Source organism: Camelus bactrianus, chromosome 1 (genome assembly GCF_048773025.1).
Source record: "Camelus bactrianus isolate YW-2024 breed Bactrian camel chromosome 1, ASM4877302v1, whole genome shotgun sequence".
Taxonomy (NCBI): Eukaryota; Metazoa; Chordata; class Mammalia; order Artiodactyla; family Camelidae; genus Camelus; species Camelus bactrianus.
In genome coordinates this window covers 117,904,302-117,928,700 of record NC_133539.1, presented here as the reverse complement: position 1 = coordinate 117,928,700, position 24,399 = coordinate 117,904,302, and the positions used below count along the sequence as shown (strand labels likewise).

At 37.1% G+C, this 24,399-nt stretch overlaps 1 long non-coding RNA gene across 2 annotated transcripts in view; it reads left to right on the top strand.

Moving 5' to 3' along the window:
- Positions 1-23,345, top strand: part of LOC105077609 (uncharacterized) — a 91,161-nt gene extending 67,816 nt beyond the window's left edge. For both annotated transcript variants that reach the window (XR_012509557.1, XR_012509555.1), the window contains 4 exons: positions 15,215-15,347; positions 15,798-15,902; positions 16,647-16,794; positions 21,348-23,345. This is a non-coding gene — a long non-coding RNA (uncharacterized LOC105077609). The remainder of the gene's footprint in view (positions 1-15,214; positions 15,348-15,797; positions 15,903-16,646; positions 16,795-21,347) is intronic.
- The last annotated feature ends 1,054 nt before the right edge of the window (positions 23,346-24,399 follow it).

Here is a 24,399-nt window from a genome sequence, read left to right as displayed (position 1 = left end):
GATTCTTTGGGGCTCTATGGGAATTATAACAATATTACTTCTTCCAATCCATGAGCACAGTATATCTTTCCATTTATTTGTGCTGTCTTCAGTTTCCTTTATCAATGTCTTATAGTTTCCAGAGTATAGGTCCTTCACATACTTGGTTAAATTTTTTCTTAGGTATTTTATTCTTTTGGATGTAATTGTAACTGGGTTTTTCTTTTAAATTTCTCTTTCTGATAGATCATTATTACTGAATAGAAATGCAACCGATTTCTGCATGTTAATTTTGTATTCTGCAACTGTGCTGAATTCATGTATTAATTCTAAGAATTCTTTTGGTGGAGTGTTTAGGGTTTTCTATATATAGTATGTCATCTGGAAGGAGTGATTGTTTTACTTCTTTCCAATATGGATACCTTTTCTTTCTTTCTTTTTTCTTTTCTTTTTTTCCCTCTGTCTTATTGCTGTGGCTAGAACTTCCAATACTATGTTGAATAAAAATGGTGAGAGGGTGTCCTTGTCTTGTTCCTGATCTTAGAGGAGATGCTTTCAGCTTTTCACTATTGAGTATGATGTTAGCTGTGAGTTTGTCATCAATGGCCTTTATTATGTTATTATTATTATGAGGTTATTTCCCCTGTATTCCCACTTTGTTGAGAGTTTTTTTTTTTTATCATAAATGAAAGTTGAATTTTTAAAAGCTTTTTCTGCATCTACTGAGATAATCATGTGAATTTAATCCTTAATTTTGCCAATGTGGTGCATCATGCTGATTGATTTGCAGATTTTGAACCATCCTTGCATCCCTGGGATAAATCCCACTTGATCATGGTGTGTGATCCTTTTAATGTGTTATTGAAGTTGGTTTGCTAACATTTTGCTGAGGATTTTTGCATCTATATTTATCCCAGATATTGGCCTGTAATTTTTTTTCTTTTTTTTTTTCTTTTTTTTTTTTTTTGGCTTTTTGTTTTGGTTTGGTATCAGAATAACACTGACCTTATAGAATGAGTTGGGAAGAGTTCTTTTTTTCTGGTGTGTTTTCTTTTTATTTAAATTTCTGCTTGTTTATTGCTAATATATAAAAATTCAATTGTATTCTTATATATTGATCTCTTACCCTGAAACATTAAACTCACTTAATAGTTATAGCAGTTTTTAAAAAATAGATTCCAATGAAGATTATGCAGAAACAATTATACTGTTTCTGAGTGAAAACAGCTTTATTTCTGCTTTTCCTGTCTGGATGCCTTTTATTTCTTTTTCTTGCTTTATTGCACTGACAAGAAATTCCAATACAGTATTGAAGAGAAGTGGTGAGAGTGGACATCCTGCTTCATTCTTCATGTTAGATAAAGCTATATTTACAGTTTTTCAGCTGTATTTTTGTGGACACCCTTTATCAAATTAAGAAAGTTCCCTTCTATTCCTAGTTTTCTAAGAGTTTTTATCTGGAATATATGTTGAAATTTGTCAAATGCTTTCTTCTGCATCTATTGAGATGTTATATAATTTTTTCTTATTTCACTTATTTGTGTTTTGTTATTATAAAGCTCATTGGTAATTTTCTATTGTTAAATCAACTTTACAAAACCTTGCATGTTTGGTCATGCTGTTTTATCTTTTACATAGTATCAGACTTAATTTGCTCAAATTTTGGTAAGAAAATTTTCATTTCAATCATGAAGGGATATTGGCTTGCAATTTTTTCTTGTAATGTCTTCATCTGTTTGTTTTATCAGGGCAATTCTGGCTTCACAGACTGAGGTGGGAGTGTTGTCTCCTTTTCAGTTGTGTGGAAGTCTTTGTGTAGAATTGATATTATTTATTCCTTAAATCTTTACTAGAATATTCCAGTGAAGCCATCTGGGCTTCTGCATTTCTTTGTTGTATGTTTCTAAACTACAATCTTAACTTCTTTAATCAACAGAGAGCTATTTAAGCGATAGCTTTAATAGTTGTTTCTTGAATGAGTTTTGATGGTCTGCATCTATCAAGGAATTTGTCCATTATATTTAAGGTTCAGAGTTTCTTGGTGTAAAGTTTGTATATAGTATCATTTTAATATTTGTGAAGATTGTAGTGATATTCACTCTCTCATTTCTGATATCCATAATTTATATTTCCCCCTTTTCCCTGATTAGTCTAGAGATTTATTATCAATTTGACTAATCTTCTCAAAGAAGTTGATGAATTCTTCCAGCTTTCATACATCTGAACAGTCTTTATTTTGCTTTCATTTTTGAATGACCTTTTCACTAGAATTCTAGAATGGCAGATTTTTCCCTTTCAATATTTTAGAGATCTTGCTACACCATTTTTTTCCTCTTGCATTGTTTGCAACAAGAAACTGTTAATTTTCCTTTTTTCCTTCGTACATAACATATCTTTTTCTCTGATTGCTTTTAAGGTTTTCTGTTTATCACAGGTTTTGATCAGTTTGATTATGCTGTGCCTTGGTTTCATTTTCTTTATATTTTCTGTAGTTTCTCAGATTCTTGTGTTTTGGCTTTTAGCAAATTTGGAAAATCTTCATCAATAGTTCCTTCAAATATAGGTTTTGTTTTGCCTCTCTCCCCATTGTGAGTTCAATTACTCATACATTAGGTGACTTGAAATTGTCCCACATCTCACTGATGCTCTGTCCAGTTTTTTTAAAGTTCTCTATGTTGCATTTGGGGTTGTTTCTATTGCTATGCCTTCAAAATCACCAATCTTTTCTTTCACAATGTCTAATCTAATGTTAATCCTAGAAAGTATATTTTTCATTTCACACACTGTAGTTTTCATCATTAGAAGTTTGATGTCAATCTTTTTTATATCTTCCATGTTTTTGCTTAACGTTTTGAACATATGGAATATGGTTATAATAACCATTTTAATATCCTTCTCTGCTAAGTCTAACATCTGTGCTTAGTTCTTAATCAGATTCAATTGATTGATTTATCTCCTCATTATGGATCATATTTTCCTGTTTCTTTGTGTGTCTGGAACTTTTTGACTGAATGCCAGACATTGCAATTTATACCTTGTGGGATGTTGAATATTCTTGTGTTTGTATCAATACTCTCGAGCTTTGTTCTGGGACACAGTTAAGTTACTTGGAAACAGTTTGGTCCTTTCTGGTCTTGTTTTTAATAACTGTGAGGCAGACCCAGTGTAGTGTTTACTCATGGGCTAATTATTCCCCACTGAAGAAAGCCTCATCTGAGTATTGTGCTCAATGTGTTGTGAATTTTCAGGTTGTCAGTCTGCCTGTTGGGTACTGAGACTATTCTTACTCCTGAGTGCTCACTGGGCACTGGTACCTCTAATGCTTTTGGGTGATCCTTTCTCTGGGCTCAGGAAGTTCCCTCACGTGCATGCACTGATCTGTTCTCAGCTGAATACTCAAGGGGGACACGCTGTTGATGTCTGCAGTGCTTCCTCTGTGCAGTGCTTCACTCTCTGGTGCTCTGCCCTGGGAACTACAGCTGCCTTGGTCTCTTCAGACTCTCACCTCTGTCTCCCTCCACCTGGGCTCTCCCTCTCAAGGCGTGGCCAGGAGACTCTTGTACGGTAGGAAGGTGAAGCAACATACAATTCACTTGATTTATTTCTCATATCTCAGGGACCAGGATTCTTCATCACTTGAAGATCCAGTCTCTTCAAAACCACTGCTTTCTATTTCTTAGTCTAATTTTTGATTGTTTTAGGTGGGAGAGTAAATCAGTTCCCCTTTCTCCATCCTGGCCTGATGCAGGTGTTATTATTTTGATTTTTCTTTTTGGCTTACACTGGATTCTTTCAGATCAAGATTAAGGAGAAACGAATCTTTCGAGAAACTCACAGATAGACATCAGGGATGAGGCATACATGTTTGACCATTAAATTGAGCAGTGGGCCAGTCTCAACTTCAGTTTCATTAATCTGCTAAAGAGAAGGAAGAATCTACATGAAACTCACAGATTTCAGATGATCAGATTAGCCACCATGTTAGGAGGCTTGAGAGCTCTGCTCTGGAGAAACAAAATCCCTGACAGTTGTGGATGTTTTTGTAGTAGGAGACTTCTGTTATTTTAGCAAACAGAAAGACTGCATAAAAATGTCAAAAAGAAACTACTTTTGAAGAAAAAAATAGAAACTGACTCACTAAAGGGACCTGTTGGGGATAATTACCCAGAGCCTGTGGTAGATCGGAAGGGCTGATTTAAAGTTATTGTTTCTGCAAATTCTGCAAAAAACAAAAAAACAAAACAAAGATTTTTTCCCCCCCTGGCTTTGCTAGTAGTGGAAAAATTCCTCCCACAGCCATAATCTCATGTAACCAGCACAGTGAATTTTTCTCTTGGTGTTCCTTAAACCTCCTTTTCTCTAATACAGAGCAATAATGGCTTATGACAAAACATTCAAAACTATCATTTGAAATAGTGTTTTGGTTTTTGATTTGCAGTCTGATGATGGATTATAGGGGCTTTAGTTTGTTGGTTTCTTGCTGCTTTATGTTAGTAAAGCCTGAACTTTCTCATCTGATACCTGTTCAACTCTGAGGATGCTGATTAATTCACGGTGGAAAAGTATCAGCTTCACATACGTTCCTGAAATGCCCTCTCATAGGAGACATTAGATAAGCTTTGAATTAATTGAGATAAATAAATATTCAATCCTTTGGATACCACCATACTCTTCTTTCATTCAAAATATGTCTTCTCACTTGAAGTTTATCAGCAATAAAAATATATTCAAATTTAATTTAATGTCACCTAAAGAATGACTACATTATCTCTGAATTGCATCTGTGTTTTCCTGGTCACCTATATACTAATTGTTCTTTTTTTTCTCTGATGTGCGGCAAAGTGATTCAGTTATAAATATATATACACACACATATATTCTTTTCCAGATTCTCTTCCATTATAGGTTATTACAAGGTATTGAATATAGTTCCCTGTGCTGTACTGTAGGGCCTTGTTGTCTATCTAGTTTATATATAGTAGTGTGTAACTGTTAATCCCAAACTCCTGACTTATCCCACCTTCCTCCCACTTTCCCCTTTAGTGGCCATAAGTTTGTTTTCTGTGTCTGTGAGTCTGTTTCTTTTTTGTAAAGAGGTTCATTTGTATCATATTTTAGATTTCACATATAAGTGATATCATATGGTATTTCTCTTTCTCTTTCTGACTTCACTTAGTATGATAATCTCCAAGTCCATCCATGTTGCTGCAAATGGTATTATTTTAGTCTTTTTTATGGTTGAGTGGCATTCCGTTGTACATATATACCGCATCTTCTATATCCTTTCATCTTTTGATGGATATTTAGGTTGCTTCCAAGTTTTGGTTATTGTAAATAAGAACATTGGGGTGCATGTATCTTTTCAAATTAGAATTTTCACCTTTTCTCGATATATGCTTAAGAGTGGGATTGCTGGATCATATGGTAAATCTATTTTTAGTTTTTTAAGGAACCTCCATCCGGTTCCCTATAGTGGCATAGTTGTTCTTAATTTATATAAATATACCTTTTATTAAAATCCAATCATTCCATTTAAAATTGAGAGATCCTTGCTGGAAAAGAATTTCAAATAGGATTTCAAGCAGATTTAACAACAGAAAAGTTAAATGTACCCACTACATGTGAATAAGCATGCAATAATTGACAGGCTTATTACCTTTTTATAGAAATCAATTCTATTTCCTGAGACTTGGAAGTTTCTAGGTCTTAATTCACATTAAGCTCTCAGGGCTGATGTCATGTTCTCTCCACGATGTCTCCTTTGGGATGTGGACATCCCAGGTTGTTACAAGAATGGGGTTACCAAAGTTGTAATTAGATAAATACTGAGCATTGTTATGGGGTTAATCCCACTTGAGAAGCTCTGGAAACCCAGATGAGTAATTCCACCTCAGACTTATCTCACCCAAGGGGTAAATGAGCTGGAATTTTCATACTCTACTATTCCCCAGATATTGCTTGAGAGTTGCTTCTGGAGGCCTGGAGGCATGAATTCCAGAAACTTACACTGTGTTGAACAGGTGGGCAAAGTGAGTTCTATCAGTTAAGGGACACCTCAACAAAACTGGTGCTGGAAGCTGGAAACTGGGCTGGATGCAAACAAATGCTCACAGGGAGGTGATAAAAGAGAGGCAGTGACACCATTGCTAAGAAAACTGTGCCCCAGATACAGAGTGGAACATTCTGGACAAATGAGCATCTATTAGACAAAAATGCAAGAAAAAAAACAACTTGGTCTCTTGTGTCAGTTGGAATAGGGCTGGTTATGCTGTGGTTACAAAGCAACCAAATTGTAGTGACTCAATGCCACAAACGTTTATTTTTCACTCCTGGTTGTCAGGGGACCTCTGTGGATTGCATTAAGTTGAAGACCCAAGCGGGTAGAGGAGTCACCACATCACACTTGGCCAATTGCGTTCTCAGAGGGAAAAGTGAGGCCTTGCCTTTGCAGTTAAATAGTATGAACTTGTGCCAAGTCCACTCACAAATGACTACCCAGAACTAGCTTCATAATGCAACCTACTATGAACTGTGCACCTGCCGTCCACTGTGTATCTGGAAGAAGAGAGAAACAAGTGATTAATGACATCCCAAGGCTAACATTCATTTTTGATTGATCCATGACCTAAAGAAAAAAATGGCACAAAGGAATAGAAGAAAACATGTGTGAATTTTGTACACATTTAAAGTGACTTTGAAGTAACATACCAAAACCCAGAAACCACAAGGGAAAGAGATTGACAAATTTAAATGCATAAAATGTTGACAAAGTTTGACGTGGCAAACATACCATGAAAAAGGAAAGAGTTAAAAGTCTGAAGAAGTGTGTTAATGTAACAGACGAGGTGCTAATTTTCTTAACATATCAAGAGCTCAATGAAAACAATTCAGCACCCAGAAGAAAAATGAGCATGGAGAAGAGCAATTCACAGATAATGGCATTCATGTGGCCCAGAAATGTGTGACATCCAAAATAAAATAAAAATACTGCTTTTTAGTCATCATGAGCAAAAATGCAAAGGTACAAGAGACTCAGGCGTTCTCATGTACGACGGATAGGAGTACAGAAGTTTGAACTTTTATTTGTATTTCTGAATACCTTTATTAACATTTAAAATGCACATCCTCTTTGACCCAGTAATTTTATGTCTAGGACTTTAATCTAGAGATAAACTTGAACAAATGCATCAGCTTTACCTACAAGTATTTTCAATGGAATATTATTTGTAATGAAGACACTACCCCCTAAAAAGCCAATTGTTCATCAGTAGGGGATTAGTTAAATGAATGATAGGACATACTTACAATGGAATATTATGTAGTCATTGAAAAGCATGAAGTAGATTTCTATGGGCTAATATGGAGAGTATAGAATGGATTATTAATGAATTGTAGAATAGCAAAAAAAAATCTCTGGTGTGATCCTATTTGTGTATGTCATGTATACTCGTAGAAAATGTGTAAAAGAATCCATGAGTGATGGTTAAGAGTGATCCTAGGTGAGCAGAGCCAATCAGAGTCCAGGGAGGGAGACAGAGGCTACGGTGGATACTAATTTATTTTTTGGCCAAGAACATTTATTCTTCCTTTTTTTGAATAATTATGTTCTTCCTTCTCCCCCAGCTCACACACTTTGGGTTGTCCCTTTGTCACTGTGATTCTAGATGTAGGGTGTTAAGACCCACGCCTGATCAAACAGCCTATCCAATGCCACGGGCCACAGTGATTGCTCAGGGATGTTATGACTTGCCAGCTGGTCCCATGAGAGTAAGTCTTGGGACTTGTTTGTGAGCTTCTGGGAATATGAACTCTACTCTGGATGTGAGTCTGGGAAGACGTATGTTGGGACTGTTGCAGCATCTGCATATTACAAAAGATGAAACAGAGCACAAGGAAGGAGTAGAGCTTACACGCTCAGAGCTAGATCCGTGGACATTTCAGTTAAATAAGAAACAAACGAATCTACATGTTCATAAAAAGAAGCCACTCTTTTTTCTTGAAGCAACTTTGAATTACGGTGTAGCTGAGATGATTCTTTTCCTTTCCTTTAATATCCTTCCATTCAGTTTGAGTAAACATATGTCACTTTGGCAATTTAGTATATTTTATAAATAATAAGACTATTCATTTTTAACCATATTTTAAAAGACACGTACAAAAAGGCAGTTAGTTATATAAACTGAGATATTTCTAAATGTAATGCAAAACAACTGTTAAAAAAATAATGAGGTTGGTCTGTGTGTATTTATATGGAAAGATGCTCCGGAAATGGTAATAACTCAGGTTCCAGAAACCCATACAGAGTACATTTCTCTTTACAGTAAAGAAAAACTTTTTATGTGCATCAAAATCCTGAAAGCTATACAGCAAATTAAATTACTGTTTCCAAAGTATTGAGTTACGGCAGGGAAGTTCACTTCCCATTTTATACCCTAATATTTGGAAGTCTTTTACCCCACCCTTAGGTGATAAAGTCCTCCAATATAAGATTCATGTCATCTTTGAAGATGCTCTCCAAGTCCTTTGTTCATACTCAGTAACAAATAAATGTTTGTGGAGTGAACAAATATGAAAAAAAAAGGAACAAAATCAAATGAATTAAGAAAGGGATTTTACCTCATAGAGTAAGGACTGTTCAGCAAGTTTTCTGTGTCCAATAGAGGCAAATTTCAAATATTACCTGTCCATAGGCTGTGAAGAATTAATTCAGCCACAAGACCCCAGTCTCTACCCTTGTTCTACTTGGTGCTCTGCAAATGAAGTTGTTCTGAGAACAAGAAACATTCTCTGTTTTGACTGGAGATTTTTTTCACAAGTGTGGCTGTCAGGATAAATTACGGTAGGACAACAGTAACAACTCTAAAATCTCTGTGGCTTAAAATAATAAAAAATGTATTTCTTGTGCATGCTACATTTCCAAAGCAAATTGGGTTGCATCTCAAAATGTGACTCTATGATCACAATGGAAAGGAGGCGTCTTGGCAAATTGTGCCCTGTTTCTTTAAGTGGCCACCAGGAAGTGCTGCACATCCACGGTTTCATTGGCTTGTGCAAGTCACATGACCACATCTCACATCAAGGAGGCGGGATGTGCAATCTTACCATGTGCAAATTCTGAGGAATGGTAAATGGGATTTGTTTCTGTGTAAAATCATCCATGTGTACATACTTTTCAGCATCCAGTTTGGACTCCCTTCTCTTGAGACCTATTTCTTATGCCTATATCATAACTTCTTGCCCATAGATCGTCTCCCAGAAGACAAGCTTCCTCTTACTCGGTGCCCACAACTGAGAGAGAAAGAGAAAGGATGGGGGTGGTGGCCACAGCTAAGCTACCTCTTAGCTACTTTCTTATTTCTGTTCTTACCATTTAAGCAAGTGATTACAGTGCAAGTGAATTCTGCTTCTCTTAGGTGATCATATTTGAGGTTCTATTTATTTCTTCACCTTGGGGATAGAGAGACAGCACCTTTTACCTATTAGCAGTGAGTTAACCATTTTCTTTAAAATAAAAATTCTCTGGACATTTTAATTGCTCTTTTCAGCAAATACAAAGCAAATTGGTACATTGCCATGTTTCCTGGGGTGAACGAGGGGCTCAATAAATATTCAGTGGGGAGACTTGAATGATTAAAATTACAAAGTAAATGCTCCCATTTGAAGAAGTGGATCTTGTTTCACAAGTTCTGGGTAATGAGAGCTCTAATTTCTTTTCGTTATCATGAATGATATCAAATTTATAATTTATTGTGAAATGGACTGCCCTAAATAGGCCATGTTGCTATCTTTACTGCCAAATTTGAACTCTAGTAGACATAAACTCCATACTCATTTTTGACATTATTCTAACATTCTTTATTTTTGTTATTTATTTATATTTTTTAAAAAGTTAAAAATTAAAATATGATTGACATATAACATTATATTAGTTTCAGGTGTGCAAAGTAATGATTCAATATTTGTATGTGCTGTGAAATAATCATCACAATAAGGCTAGTTGCCGTCTTTCCCCATACAAAGTTGCAACAAATATATTGCTTTTTCCTTGTGATGAGAATTTTTAAATTTACTCTCTTGACAACTTTCAAATGTGCACTACAGTATTATTGACTAGAGTCACCAGGCTGTGCATTACATCCCCCTGACTTATTCTAAAACTGTAAGTTCTAACTTTTCTTTTATTCTTCTGACATTATTTTTGTTTGATTTGTTTATAGCAGAGATGTCCTTCTATATATTTTCTGTTCAAGTGTCATTTATTTATAATAAAACCACTTAAAGTTTCATTGCTAAATTCACGCCTTTAGTAGGAATACATTTGAAATGACCTTGGTAAACACAAATGGAAGTCAAAAAACACAAAGTATTATATTCTCCAAGAATAAATTTAACACTGTGTATTCCAGTCAGAAATAACAGGCCATATTTAACCCTGTCAAAAATGACTAAGGCTTCGCTTGGATAGCAAACTAATCCTTTGCAATATTGTTTAGTTGCAAGGAATGTATTTGCCTAACAGCATGGGCATGATTAATTAAATTATGATGTCATTATACAAGAGAATATGATTATATTTATAAATAACTTAAATTATGGGACAGTGGAAAAGGCAAGAAAATGTGTAAATTGTCAATTTAAACTAAAATAATATACATAGGAGACAAAGACAACAGATTGTAAAAAGCATTATCTCTGGGTACTGGGATTAGAGGTTCCCTAGCTATTTTAAATACTTTGGGACCATAAAATCCACTCATTTTATATTTAGAAAAACTTAAACTTTACCTGTTTCAAATTCCAAGAGGCTTTTTGTTGCTGTTTGTTGCTTTTACCTGCATTGGTCAGATATTTCTTGGCTTCAGCTCTGGGCTTTTGAACCAAAAGAAGCTCTTTAGAACAAGAAAGAAGATACTAGAAGATAAACATTAAGGTGATCAAAAGTTCAGGAAATGTGCATTAAGATTATTAGATCCATCAGAGAGCTGGCTGGGTAACATTAAGTAGACGTTGGAGTCTCACAGAGAGCGTGATGTTGACCTAGGACATGGTGGTCACTCAATCATCATTTCTTAAATGATTTTTATTAAAAAAGTGAATGAATGGCCAATTATTATTCCCTTTCCCTGAGCAGTAAGAAAAATAATATTAAAATTATGGAAAGAGAAATCTATGCTTGGTATAACGTGACATAAGTTTATTTAAAATATGGAAGGAATGGTATTTGCTTCTTCCAGAAAGGGCTGAGGAAGAATTAGATAGTGGAAGGGAAAATTGGGGTGCTAATTAAGTATGATCTCACAAAGACCTGAATCCTGAGTTTCCATAAGGAATGGCCACAAAACCCCAACCCTGAGCAACTGGTTTTCTAAGCCTTGAAAACTGGATGGATGGCAATAAGGTGTCTGGTTTTTGAACTCTGTATTTTGGATAAAACTGTTATTTCACAAAGTTAAGCATCATGTATGCAAAGCCCTTTAGCTAGGCTAGAGACTGAGGTTAAATGATTTTAATTTATTAACACCTCCAGAGAGAAACAGAGCTTTGAATAAATGTCTTTGATCTCCTAATGTTGGATCAAAAATTACTGATTCTTCAGGATCTGTTGAGTATCCACAGAGAGCTAATTTTCTTTCTAAAGCCATATTAGCAATATTCATGTCTTCACGGAGCGTTCTGTCTACTGTGAGTACACACACACTCATTATTTGCAGATTCTATGCTTGCTGATTTACCTGCTAAAATTTACCTGTAACCTCCAAATCATTCATTCATGGACCTGAAATTTCTTGTCAGCAGAGGTGCATGTTCCCAGCTAAGGATGAACAAGGCAACCTCTGCTTTCCTGTTTTGTCTTTCTTATTATAAAACACATACTGTTTTTGTGGTCTATTTAGTGTCCCATTTTTTTGTGTGTGCAGTTTTGTGCTTTTGGTGATTTTGCTGTTTAACATGGCCCCTAAATACATTGCCAAACCCCTGAAGTACTGTCTAGTGTCCCTGAGAACAAGGCAGCTGTGATGTGCCTTGTGAATAAAATTACGTGTGTCAGATGAACTTCATTCAGGTGAGTCATAGTGCTGTTGGCCGTGAGTTCAATGTGAATGAACCAACAATACATATTAAATAGATGTCTTTAAACAGAAACATACATAAAACAATGTTACGTTTTGACTGGTTGATGAAAATGTTGTGGCTCGAGGCTCTCGGAATCCTAACCCTGTATTTCCCCTACTAATGCTTGTAAATGACAAAGGTTGCGTTCTCATCCTTTGCATTCTTATCTTTTGAACCCTAAAGAAGAACCCTTTCAGTTTTGTTGCCACCTTTCAGCTCCTAGGGCTTAGAAAGTCTCGGCTGCTGCCTTTGTACCAGATTCTACTCTTCAGGGCTTCACCACATTGCTTAAACACTTATCTGGAGATTGGTCCTTGTTACCTACAATGCTTGCATATTCCCTAAATCTGCCCTAGACATCAAGACATCAGACTTCTCTGAAATATATAAGAAAAGACTGATACAAATTAAAGAAAGAATGACAATACCAAGTGTTGGCATGGATGCAAAACAACTAGAATTCTAATACTTTGCTGGTGAGAATGCAAAATGGTTCAGTCATTTTGGAAAACAGTCTGACAGTTCCTCATTAAATTAGATGTACACTTACCATATGACCCAACATTTCCACTTCTAAGTATTTGCTCAAGAGAAACAAAAACAATTAATTACCAGAGACATATATGCAAATGTTTGTGGCAGCTTTGTTCACAATTGCCCCAAACTGGAACTAACCCTAATGTCCATCCAATAATTAATGGGTAAACAAATTATGGTATATCCATAAAACAGAATATTACTTAACATTAAAAAAGGAATGAAATATTGATCATAATGGTTTAATGAAAGATGATGAAACCTGACTTGAACAGAAGTTATGAGAAAGTAGAGAAAGGAATGGATTTGGGGATGTACTTAAGAGATATAAAAATGGGAATATCTGTTAGTTGATTGGCTATGGGGGATGAGGGAGATGGAAGAGTCTGAGTTGACTCCTAGATTCTAACATGGGTGCCTGAAAGTATAATCATCATCTTTGAATAAATCAGAAGTATAGGAGGAGTATAGAGTTAAGCTTGTGGTGAAGAATGAGGTGTTCAGTTTAGGGTCTGTTGAGTTCATATGTCCTAGCTATATCAAAATGGACAGACCAGGAAGGAAGGACCATGCTGGTGTCAAAGCAATGGAGGTCTAAGACTTACAGCCAACAGTGCAAGATTTCCTCCATTGGCTTCCATGTCATAAGTGGAAATGACCAGTAAGTAGCCTTTCCAAATAATTTATAATTATTACAGGACTACTCAACATTACAGAAATATTCCCATTATGAAATTATCCCATCTAGACTAATCTAGGGTAGGGTTATAAAGGCACATTACCTTAACTGCTGATTGAATGCCTCCAATAGCCCATTAGATGTCTTGTAGGGATAAATGTTCTGTTGTCCCTGGAAGCTTGATCTTCAAGCAAGTTAGGAGACAAGGGGGCAGTGTGCACCCTGCCCTGGGAGAAGTTCTGAAGAGGTGTAACAGCTCCATGTTACGAAATTTCTTTTCTCACAATTGGTTTTCCTGTAGGTGATGCTGTTCCTAGCCCTCCACAGCTCTTCTCCACTGACCCTAGATACAATTACTATGTATGCTGACTCTGCTGCCTCAACTCCTCTGGCTAGAGGTTGTACAGGCATAAGGCTCAGACCATTCTCATTTGTTGACACAGAGGTGGGTCTGAGGCCACCACTGGGGCCTAAGAGTCATAACAAACACATTCTACAACTAGACTTAACGATTTTGGAGTTTTCATCAAATGGTTGTTGATAACCTGGGAAAAGCCTGAAAGGGAGAGAAGAGGCAAGAGAGAAATCTGGGGAACACGACTACTTATGAGACCGGCAGAACAGGAAGTGTTCAGGGAGGAGATTAAGATGGAATGATCAGAAAAAAGAAGAGCATCAGGGAGAGGCCCAACAGAGCTGGCCCCTGCCTCCCTCTCCAAGCCACGTCCTCTCCCCTCTGGACCATTCAGTGTGTCACTTAAGACACACTGTCTTCTCGCCATGAGGTTTGGCTGGTCCTGCCTCTGAGCCTTTGCACATGCTACTCCCATTCCTTCCAGATATTTGCAAGTCTGATCCATTCCAATCATTCCAGTCTCAGTTCACAAGTCACCTGATAACCCTAAATAAAAGCACACATCATGATCTGAAATTATGTCATTCATATATTTCTTTTTTAAATTACTTTTTTTTTTTGTTTCTTTTTTCCTGCACTGGAATGTTGATTAAATAAGAGTCAGACCCTTGTCTTCTTGTTTATAGTAGTACTCCTAGGACTTAGGGCGGTACCTGCCACATGGTGGTCAGTAACTATTTGTTGAATGATCCAATGTTTCAAGTCAAGGAGCAAAGTGCAAAGAGATTTAAGAAGAGTCAATGGACAATGATGTCAAATGCAGGAGAAAGATCTAATAAAATAAAGAGGCAGCCAGCGTTGGATTTGAAGCAATCCTTGTCCTCAACAGCTTTTGTTGATGACCCAAAGCATAGACCTCAGAAACGCACAAGGCATTTAAAAGCAGCATGCCATTCTATGATGTAAATGGTACATGAGTGTGGAGGCATCAAATGAGTGACATTATAAATACTTTTTAATTTACTCCCATCATAAAAGCTCAGAGGTTTACTCTGCTCTGGCCCTAAGCCACCCACTCACTGCTCTGGGAACAGGGAAGATGGTGGTATTATCGAACATTGTTTGAAGAAACGCCTTTGGTGCCTGCTGGCTTGCAAATATCTCAGTCATGTCTCTGTTTTCAAGGTGGAGGGGAAGTGTGATTGGTTTAGCATTTATTACTTTGAGGTCATGCGGTAACTGTTGATCATATTTGTCAGTTGTAAAACTTTGATCATCTTCATTTTAGAAAGAGATCAGTTACAGAATTTTGTGATCATCAACATGAAAAACAAGGTTTTTCCTTAGAAACAGTGCATTGAGCCCTATTATTCAGCTGGATCATGGGTTTTGATGGCTTAAATATGTCAGTATTTTTTAAGGAGCTTAACAGATATTGCGTCTGCCTTTATAAATTATTCAATGTTAAAGATCTTGCATTATGGGTGAAGATGCATGGGCAGGGATGGGGACAGGCAAAGTCTGGTCCTCGATGTCATTTTCCCATTTAGGTGCCTTTGAAGACATCCTTTGCTTTATCCGATCCTCAGTGATCTCCATCCACAATGGCTATGACATTCCCTGTCTCATCTGGACCTCAGCTGTTGATCTACGCATGTTGCCATGGAGATAAGCCTTCTTCCGGTGAGCACAATCACAGGTCCATGGTGCTCCTGCTACCTCCAAGCCACACTTGACCAAAATCGATTATCTTCCTTCTCCTCTGCCGCAATGCGAAGCAGGAAATTCCCAGGGTCTAAAGTTCTACCTGCCTCAGAGTCCTCAGTGGTCGCTTTTTTTCTTAGGTTTTGCCTCCTTTGGTTCAACCTAGATTTCTCCAGCTTCTCAGGGGTTTTGTCCTTCTGCCTTGGGCTTAGCCTAGGAACATGGACAGTGACCCTCTCTTGGCAGGACACTGACGTCTCTCTCTCGCATTGCATTTCCTTTGTTCCTACTTCAGTGACATTCAGGGAACTTTGTTTTCTAAATTGGCCGAGAGGACTTTGGAAAAGTCGTGTGCTTTGTCGTGATTTTTTACCTTCAATCTTTTGCTTGATTATGATTCCTTTCTATTTCCTCTCCTTCCTTGTTTAGGCTTTTGACTCCAAAAGCCAAGAAACAACTCCCATTTTTGTTTTCTGCGGCCCCACCTCTGCTCTGAAACAATTTGATGGAACAGCCTCGCTGACTGAACAGCGGGTAAGCCAAGGACGTGGTGAGAGACCACTTGGGGTGCGTGGGTGGGATCATGCTGGCCAATATTTTAACATTATTATTCCATCGTTCAATTAAATGTCAACTTTTTATTTAAAAATAAGAGTTCTATGTAGTCCAATTGTGTAATTTCCATTTCAATGCCTCGTGTTCGTTCTCAGTGCGTTCACAGAAAGATTACCGAGAATTCACAGGGAAAATTAAGGTAGTTAGGCAGCAGAACTGATCGATCCTAGGGAACCTTTCATTCTTGGATTGTTCTCTGACTCTGTCACTGAGGCATTCTTTGTGTTCTTGATACGTGAATATTTGTGGTGCTAATGTGATCTATCACTCACAGCCTCTGAAGAAATGATAAAGGAGTGCATAAAATACACAAGAGTCCTTATGTGGTGATTTTTTTTTCTCAGCCTCTCATGGCCTCCTTCCTTTCCCAAAGATCTGAAATATCAACCCTTAGCACACTGACACACACCCACACACACACGTGCATATAGACACAGACACGCACAGGCTGGAGAGTCATTTGCATGAACAAACTCCTCTTTTATTTTAATTTTTTTAGGGGTAGGTAATTAGGTTTATTTATTTAATGGAGGTAATGGGGATTGAACCCAGGAACTTGTGCATGCTAAGCAGGCTCTCTACCCCTGAACTCTACCCTCTTCCCAAACTCCTCTTTTACAGTGCCAAAGCAATGCTTTACTCAATAGAAGTTTCTTTCCAAAGGAATCTGGGTTTGGATGTTGAAGGGAGGAAGAAAATCAGAGGATGAAAAAGAATCACCAAGCTGTACACCTGAGATTAATACAACACCGTAAATCAACTGTTCTTCAATTAGAAAAAGAAAACCGAAGGAAAAAGAAAGAAAATAGAGGTTTGTATCACCATGGATCCAATATCTGCTCTCCTGTGTCCATCCCTCCATCTTCTCCTCCTCTATCTGCAGTACAAGAACTATGTTACAATACACTTGGGCAGCTCTGGAAACTGAGCTGCAAACAGTTTACAGAGCTGGAGAGGTGGGGGAGAGCTGGAGGATGATGGAGCATTAAAGGATGCTGAGGAGTTGGGGGATAATGAAAAGCTGGAGAAGGAGGGAGAAGGAGGGACCAGCAGAGGTGGTTTTATTTTTTTAAGGATGACATATTGCAACAGAGAAGTCATGGGATTGGTGGTGGAGTTTGGAGAAGACCTCAAACCCTAGAGGTTCAACTTTTAGTGGAGATTAGCCTCTGAGATTGAAGTTGGTGGTGCTAGGGAGTCTGAGTTTTTAGAGTAAATTAGTAAAGTAATTATCATGCTGCTCATGACCTTGATCCTGAGGTACCATGTTTGCTGTTGAATTATGGCATGGAGCTTTGTGACGCACTAAGGTCATCTCTGGAATCTGTGCTCTGTGTTCTTGAGAACACGTTCCTTGAAGGCACTGGGTACCATTTGCAACATATGACGTCCGGCTCCCAGAAAGCACTTACGGCGTGCTTATTAATACTTCTTTCCGCTGATGTGTACGTGATTTTTGTGGTATTTCATTTTGAGTGCAGGCCGTTTCAGAAGGCAAGAGAAAGGCCACGAGGTGTGGGGGTTGGGTGCTTAGTGAAAGTACATACACACTCCACAGACAGCGTGTGGTCCTCCTCACTCAGAAGGGAGAATGGCCACTAGGTGTGGGGTGGTTAGTTTTTATGGCTCCATAGCTTCCTATGCTAACAAGTGGGAGGGTTATTCCAACTACTTTGGGGAAGGGGCTGGGATTGCCAGGAACTGGGCCACTGCCCACTTTTTGACCTTTTATGGTTAACCTTGAAACGGTCCTGGCACCTGTGGGAGTGCCATTTGGCATGCTAATATATCACAGTGAGCATATAATGAAGCTCAAGGTCCACTAGAAGTCAAATCTCCCGCCATGTTGAGCTTCAAGGTCTACTGGGAGTTGAATCTTCCACCATCTTGGCGTTAATTGCTGTCATTTCTTGAATGGCTGTGCTCTGCCCCCTTCCCTCCAGTCTCATTCCCCCTCAGAGATTCTACTCCCATAAACTTATAGAGGTGCAAAGGGGTGATGGTCCATCTTCTAAAACTACTTCATGGCTGAGTAGGGGCGCTGACCCTGCCTATCAGGGGGTAAAAAATCTCTCAATGTTTAATCTAGGGGCCCCTGGGGCAGGCAGCCTTTTGTTTTTGCATCTGAGGGCGGTTATGGGCTGGAATCCTCACATTGTCATCATCTGGGACTGTTGTAACCTGGAAGACACAAATCTGACCAAGAAGTTAAAGAGCAAAAAGTTTAAGGAGGAAGATTAGGATTATGACTATTAACTGTAAATGAGACCAAATGTCCTAATATACAGGCTTCCCCGTGCCACGCATTATTGATAAAGATAAGCATTCACGTAGGGGCTGAAATTTTCCTGGGGTACACTTGTCTTTGGGCTCCCATTTTGGGGAGTCTCACGTATTTAGATGTATCCTGAAGATATAATAGAAGATCTGGGAGCAGATGAATTTTAACAAGGCAGCAGCCATCTGGACCCATGGAAGAGACAAGTTATGAACACAATGTGGGGACAAAGGTCTATTAGTATAAAATAGTTAAGTCCCATAGTATTTTATGTCCTTGGCTTGAATGAGATGGTGGTCTAAGTGATTTTTACCCATTGTTTCTATAGACTTCCTATGAATCTTTTTAAAGATGAAGCATCTTTGTGACATCAGTTTAACTGTCTATAAACAACAAAATACTTTTTAAAAAAGGCATGGTTAAACACCTGCAGTTGATAGAGGTGTTTACAATTACTAGAACTATGACTTATTACATTTAACTTAACATACCAAATAATCCTAGTTAATTTAATGCCTAAGATGCCTCAGGGTTCCTTTAAAGAATCTCAAAGTTAGCTGGAGGTCCAAAGAACTTTTAGAATTTGTTAAATATGTATTTACTTAACCAAAGATTTTAAAAGCAAACACGATCACTTAAAGGCAAAGAATCAGGCAGAATCCATTATCAAAAGCAGAATTTTAAGCAAGCTTTGTTTTCTTAACAGAGAGAATAAAACTCTAGTCTTTTTTATCTATTTTTGATAACAAAACATTTTTACCTAATTAAATTCAATCCAATCTTAGAAAATTCTGATTATGCATGAAATTCTTTTCTCAGTATTTATTTTCCACAAATCTTTTTTTTTACTGAAAACACACATCTTATTTTTTTAGCATACTGAAATATTTTCAATATTTTAGTAGCTTTAATCACATATATTATAATTTTAACCCTTAAAAACCTTCAATCTCTGAGAAAAAACCAAGAAGCAGGCAATTGTGAATTGGTTGTCATATCAGCATTTCCTGATTGGAAACTTATGCTTTAGTTTTTTTTTTTTTTTTTTTCCTAAGAAAGCAAAGGTAGGTAAACTTAGACCTGCCCAGCAATAAATGTTTTAGCGTTTTATAAATGACACAGATAGTCAGTGAGTTCTCTTTAACTTAGTTTTAAGTTTCAAGTACCAAAATCTGGAGAGACAATTTTAGGCAGACATTCTCAAAACATGATTACTCTTACAGATTTTACCCCAAAGCTCTTTTCTTGTTTACTTTTCTTTTTTTGAAAGCTTTTTTTTTTTTTTCACATTGAGTTACTTTCCTTGTTGATAAATTTGTAACAGATATAATAAGGTCTTATCTGACCTCCCATAAGCCCAGGTACAACAGAACTATTGTACTTAACATTGATGACTCTAAAGACATGTCTATATTAGTTAAACCAACAAGCTTAAGCTAGCTTCAATACTAATAACCAGCACTGAATTCTTTTTAGACAACGTGAGCCTGAAATTCATCTTGGCCAGTTTCCTTTATATTTTTGAGTATTCATATAAGCACTTAATTCCTTTCAGCCAATTAAATAGAATTCTTTTACCAATTAATTTTGACAATACCTTACGTGTATGACATACAAACACTCAAAACAGAGATCTCATGTTTCCATTTTAAAATTCTAGCCATGAATCAGATACAACAATGTAACCCATCAGTTACAAAAGAGGTTGGATTTAAATTGTATTTTTGGCAGATGGAACAAATTATGTGATATTTCTAATGTGTCTGCTTTGTCTCTCTGAGGAGATTGCAAGCTTACTGAAGGCAGGAACCAGGCCTTCTTTTTCTTTCCTGTCATTCCCAGTAGACGCTCAGGCCCAGATGGGGAACTCATTTAATAGTTGTTGATGGATTGAGTGATTGGCTAAAAATTTCCTTGAGGTTCTGGTTCTAGGAAATTAAAGCTTTAGTTTGCCTAGTAAAACAAAAGGGCAAAAGCTGCCTATGGAATGGTGGAGCATCTCCAGAATTCTTACTGATTTTGACACTTTCAGTGACAATGATCTTGTGTTTATCACACTTACTTGGTTGCTGGTAAGAGAAACTTTATTCAAAGTGACTTTTACCAAATGAATGAATGAATGAACAAATTTAATAAAACTAAACTTATTTATTCACATAACTGACAAGCCCAAGAGCTTGCTGGCTTGATCTGTATCTCAGGGATCCAATCGTGTCAGCTGGACCAGTTCCGTCTTTCTTGCTATTTTCGGCTTTGCTCTGCAATGCCTTCATGTTAGCACAGACTTTTCTCTCATGATGGTCCTGGTGGCTCCTTCTTATCCCTCTAGAAAAGGTTCAGGGCTGACACATAATTGTTCTAATGGCCAGATAAGGGTCATCTTCAAGGACCTGAACCAGCCATTGTGGCTGAGGGGAGGTGACATTGGAATTATTCAAGTCTGGGTCACATACTTATTCTAGAACCAGGTGGTGGGCTTACCTAGACTCCGACTGACTTTAGAGGAGCAATCTTTTCCCAAAACAAAATTAAAGCATTGTTTTCAAAAGGAGAATGGATGCTATATAAACAAAGACCACAGCTATCTACAAGAGATCTTCTTAGTTCTCCCCAAATGGAGTCCATGTTTGAAGATATTTGTCCACTGAGAAATGCTTTCTTATGTAATAGTTCATTTCTTTATTTCCCATTCCTCAGATAAATCTTTCTTTCATGACACAATATTGAACCAGTATAATTACAGACAAAACACAAATAAACAAGTAAACAAACAATACCCTCCCCCTGCCCCCGGATGTTGTAGGTTGCATGTGTGTTTCTCTTGGACTTTTTGATAAATTGGAAATAGCTCCATTACCATCAATCCTGTTCCTACCGCCTCTATCATCTTAGAGGACTGGGTTGGACACAGCTGCTAAAGTTTGTTTTAATACAGAGTTTTTCAGACCTCACTGTGCATCAGAATCACCAGGGGTTATTAGGGAATACTGATATCCAGGTCCCATGCCCAGGGGTTCTTATTTAGTGAACCTGGAGAAAGTCAGGCACTGAAGCGCTTTGTTTTGTTTTTGTTGTTTGCACTCTAGTGAGTCTACGTGAGTCAGAACTGGGGGCCCCTGTACCTCTTGCTTCTTTTGCATTGATTTTGAGGGGCTCTGTAAATCAGGAATCGTGAACAATGAACGCAGTTGCACCTGCCACAGCCTGCTGCAGCCTGAAACTACAAACAGCTGCACCTTCACCACAGGTGCACCTTTCTCTGTCCATCACACCTCTGCGAAAACCAGCAAACACAACGATAATCACTGTAGTGAAGTTCACAGAAGGGTTGACACCAAAGATGTGTTTTTCCTCTTCCTCATGTGCTAATTTTCTTTTCACATTTATAAACAGTGACTGGTTTACATTTTTGGCAGAGTTCTGCTTCTGAGTTAATATGCATTGTGAGTGCCAGTTAAACCAAGTTTTCCCAAGAACTTTAGCATTGTTTGTGGTTTAGAGGTCACTCATAATGGCTTAAAGAGTTTAGCTGGAGTTTTGATCTTGCTTTTATTTATTTATTTTTTTTTTTGCTTTTCCTGAAGAATGCTGTTATTTTTTTCTTAATTAATTAAATATGTTTCTCCAAGAAGGTACAGGCTGTACCATGAACAATTCTGCTGTCTGATTTAATCTGTATGTGTCAGCATATTAAAGAAACCTGGGAAGAAATGAATAATGGAGTAAAGCCTATTTATATGGGTACTGAAAAGGGGTCAGTAAGTCGTGGAGAGCAGAATCCACAGACAATTTATAAAATCATCAGCTACATCTGATGTGTCAACTTGAAGGGTTCAGTAGTACGTCATCCAAACATATTTCTGCCCTCACGTGATGGTACAGCGATAGCTCCAGTAAATGTATGATCTGAGGATCTAGGAAAAATTGGATTTAAAATATCAGCTCCATTATTTCCATAAATCATCAAAATATTGTGGAAATTTCATTATTCTGGCAAAGAAACAACATATCTCAGATTGTTTCACTCCCAGCTGCCTCCAAAATATCTGATTTTAGGTTTGGAAAAAATCAGACTAACACACACACACAAAACAGCAAATAAGGCTTGTAGAAAAGTACACTGAGTAAAATTCAGAGTGAGCCTGTGTTCACTTCCAAAAGACCACTCAACTGTTTTATTATAGATTATGAGAAGACCATGGGAAATTAAGTCTAGGGTAAATGAAACTATCTTTGAATTTCCCCAGTCTCACAGTTCCAACTCCACAACCTAGCACAGTCAGCATTCTAATTGATTCCATAAAGCTTGACTGGAGTCAAAGGGAAATTTAGCTTTTGAAATTAATATACAAACTGAAAGGTACTCAAGAACTTGCTAACTGTTCCTGGTATGAATTTTTATTCCTTTTGGCCAAAGACATTACAAGATTTACATAGTAAGAAGGAGGTACAATATGAGCTCTAAAATAATTTATAAAACTTTGACTAGAAGAAAGCTGCGATGAGATAGTAAATGTAAGAAGTGGTAGTGTTTTAGAGGTGATGTCCTAAAATAAGTTATCAGGTCAATATTAATTGTTTCTTTTCTCATGTAGACAGTAGTTGATATTTAGTGATGAAACAACAATCATGCCATAGAAATTAGCAAAGTCTGAGGGCATAGTGAGATAGAGAACAAGTATGAACTTTAATTAAATCTCAGGTCTGACTCAAGGGAATGATCCTTTACTTGTCTAAGATGCCAATGTGAAATGAGTCATACCACTAAAAAAAAACACAGCGTTGGAGAGTTCCAGTTGCTCCACATCCTCACCAACATTTGGTATTGTCAATCTTTGTAATTTTAGACACTCTGGTAGAAGTGTAATGGCATCTTATCATGGCTTTAATTTGCATTTCCCTGATGACTAATGATATTGAATATTTATTCATGTGCTTTTTTTTGCCATCTGTTTATCTTCTTTGTGGAAATGTCTGTTCAAATCTTTTGCCCATGTTTTCATTGGGTGTTTGAGTTCTTATCATTGAGTTGTAAAAGTTATTTATATATTCAGATGCAAGTTCTTTTTCACATATATATATATTGTAAATATTTTCTCCCAGTCTTTTGCTTGCCTTTTCATTTCCTTAAGTGCTGCCTTTAAAAGAACAGAACATTTTTACTTTGATGAAATCTTATATATGAGTAATTTTCTTTTATGGTTGGTGCTGTTTGCATCCCATCTCAGAATTTTTTGCATATTCTAAGGTTGAAAGATTTTCTCTTAGAAGCTTTATGCTTAAAACCACGTTGGAAAACCTCATGGAAGGTGGTTTAATTTTATGAAGTTAAACACACATTTACCATGCAACCCAGGAATTCCACTGGTGGGTATTTACCCCACAGAAGTGAAAACATGTTCATAGAAAGATTTGAACACAAATGTCTATAGTACCCCTGAACTGAAACAACTCAAATGACTACCAACAGGTGAATGAATAAAAGGGTATAGTATATACATACATGTGCTATATAAATATACACAGCAATAAAAAGTCAATTATTGATACATACAACAATGTGGATTAACCTTGAAACATTCTGAGCCAAAAGAGGCAGATACAAGAATGAAAAGTGGATGATTACACTTACATGAAACTCTGGAACAGGAAAAATTAACCTGCAGTGATGGAAAACAGATCAGGGGTTGCTTGTTCCTACAAGATGGGAGGATTTGACTGGTAATGCACAAAACGAAACTTTTTGGAGGGGTGGGGACAAGATTGATAGCTTGACTGTGGTGTAATTATATGAGTGCGTACGCTTCTCAAAATTCATCAACCGTCCACACTTTAGTGTACTTTAAGGTATGTAAAATCAGGAACATTTGATTAAAGATGGTCTAAAAATACCATAAGTTTAGCCAATAAGATATACTTAGTGGAAACACACATTCATTTTTAAAATGTGATAATTATTGGTAAAATTTCCAGCTATTAAACCTCCAGATCATGACATTATCGTTTCTATTTTAAAATAAGACTTTTTATTTAACAGACATTTGAAAAATACAGAAAAGTTAAAAGAACAAGCAGAAAATTCCTCCTTGTCTCAACACCTAAACCCAACCTTTTTTCTATGCTTTGTCTGTTTCTTTT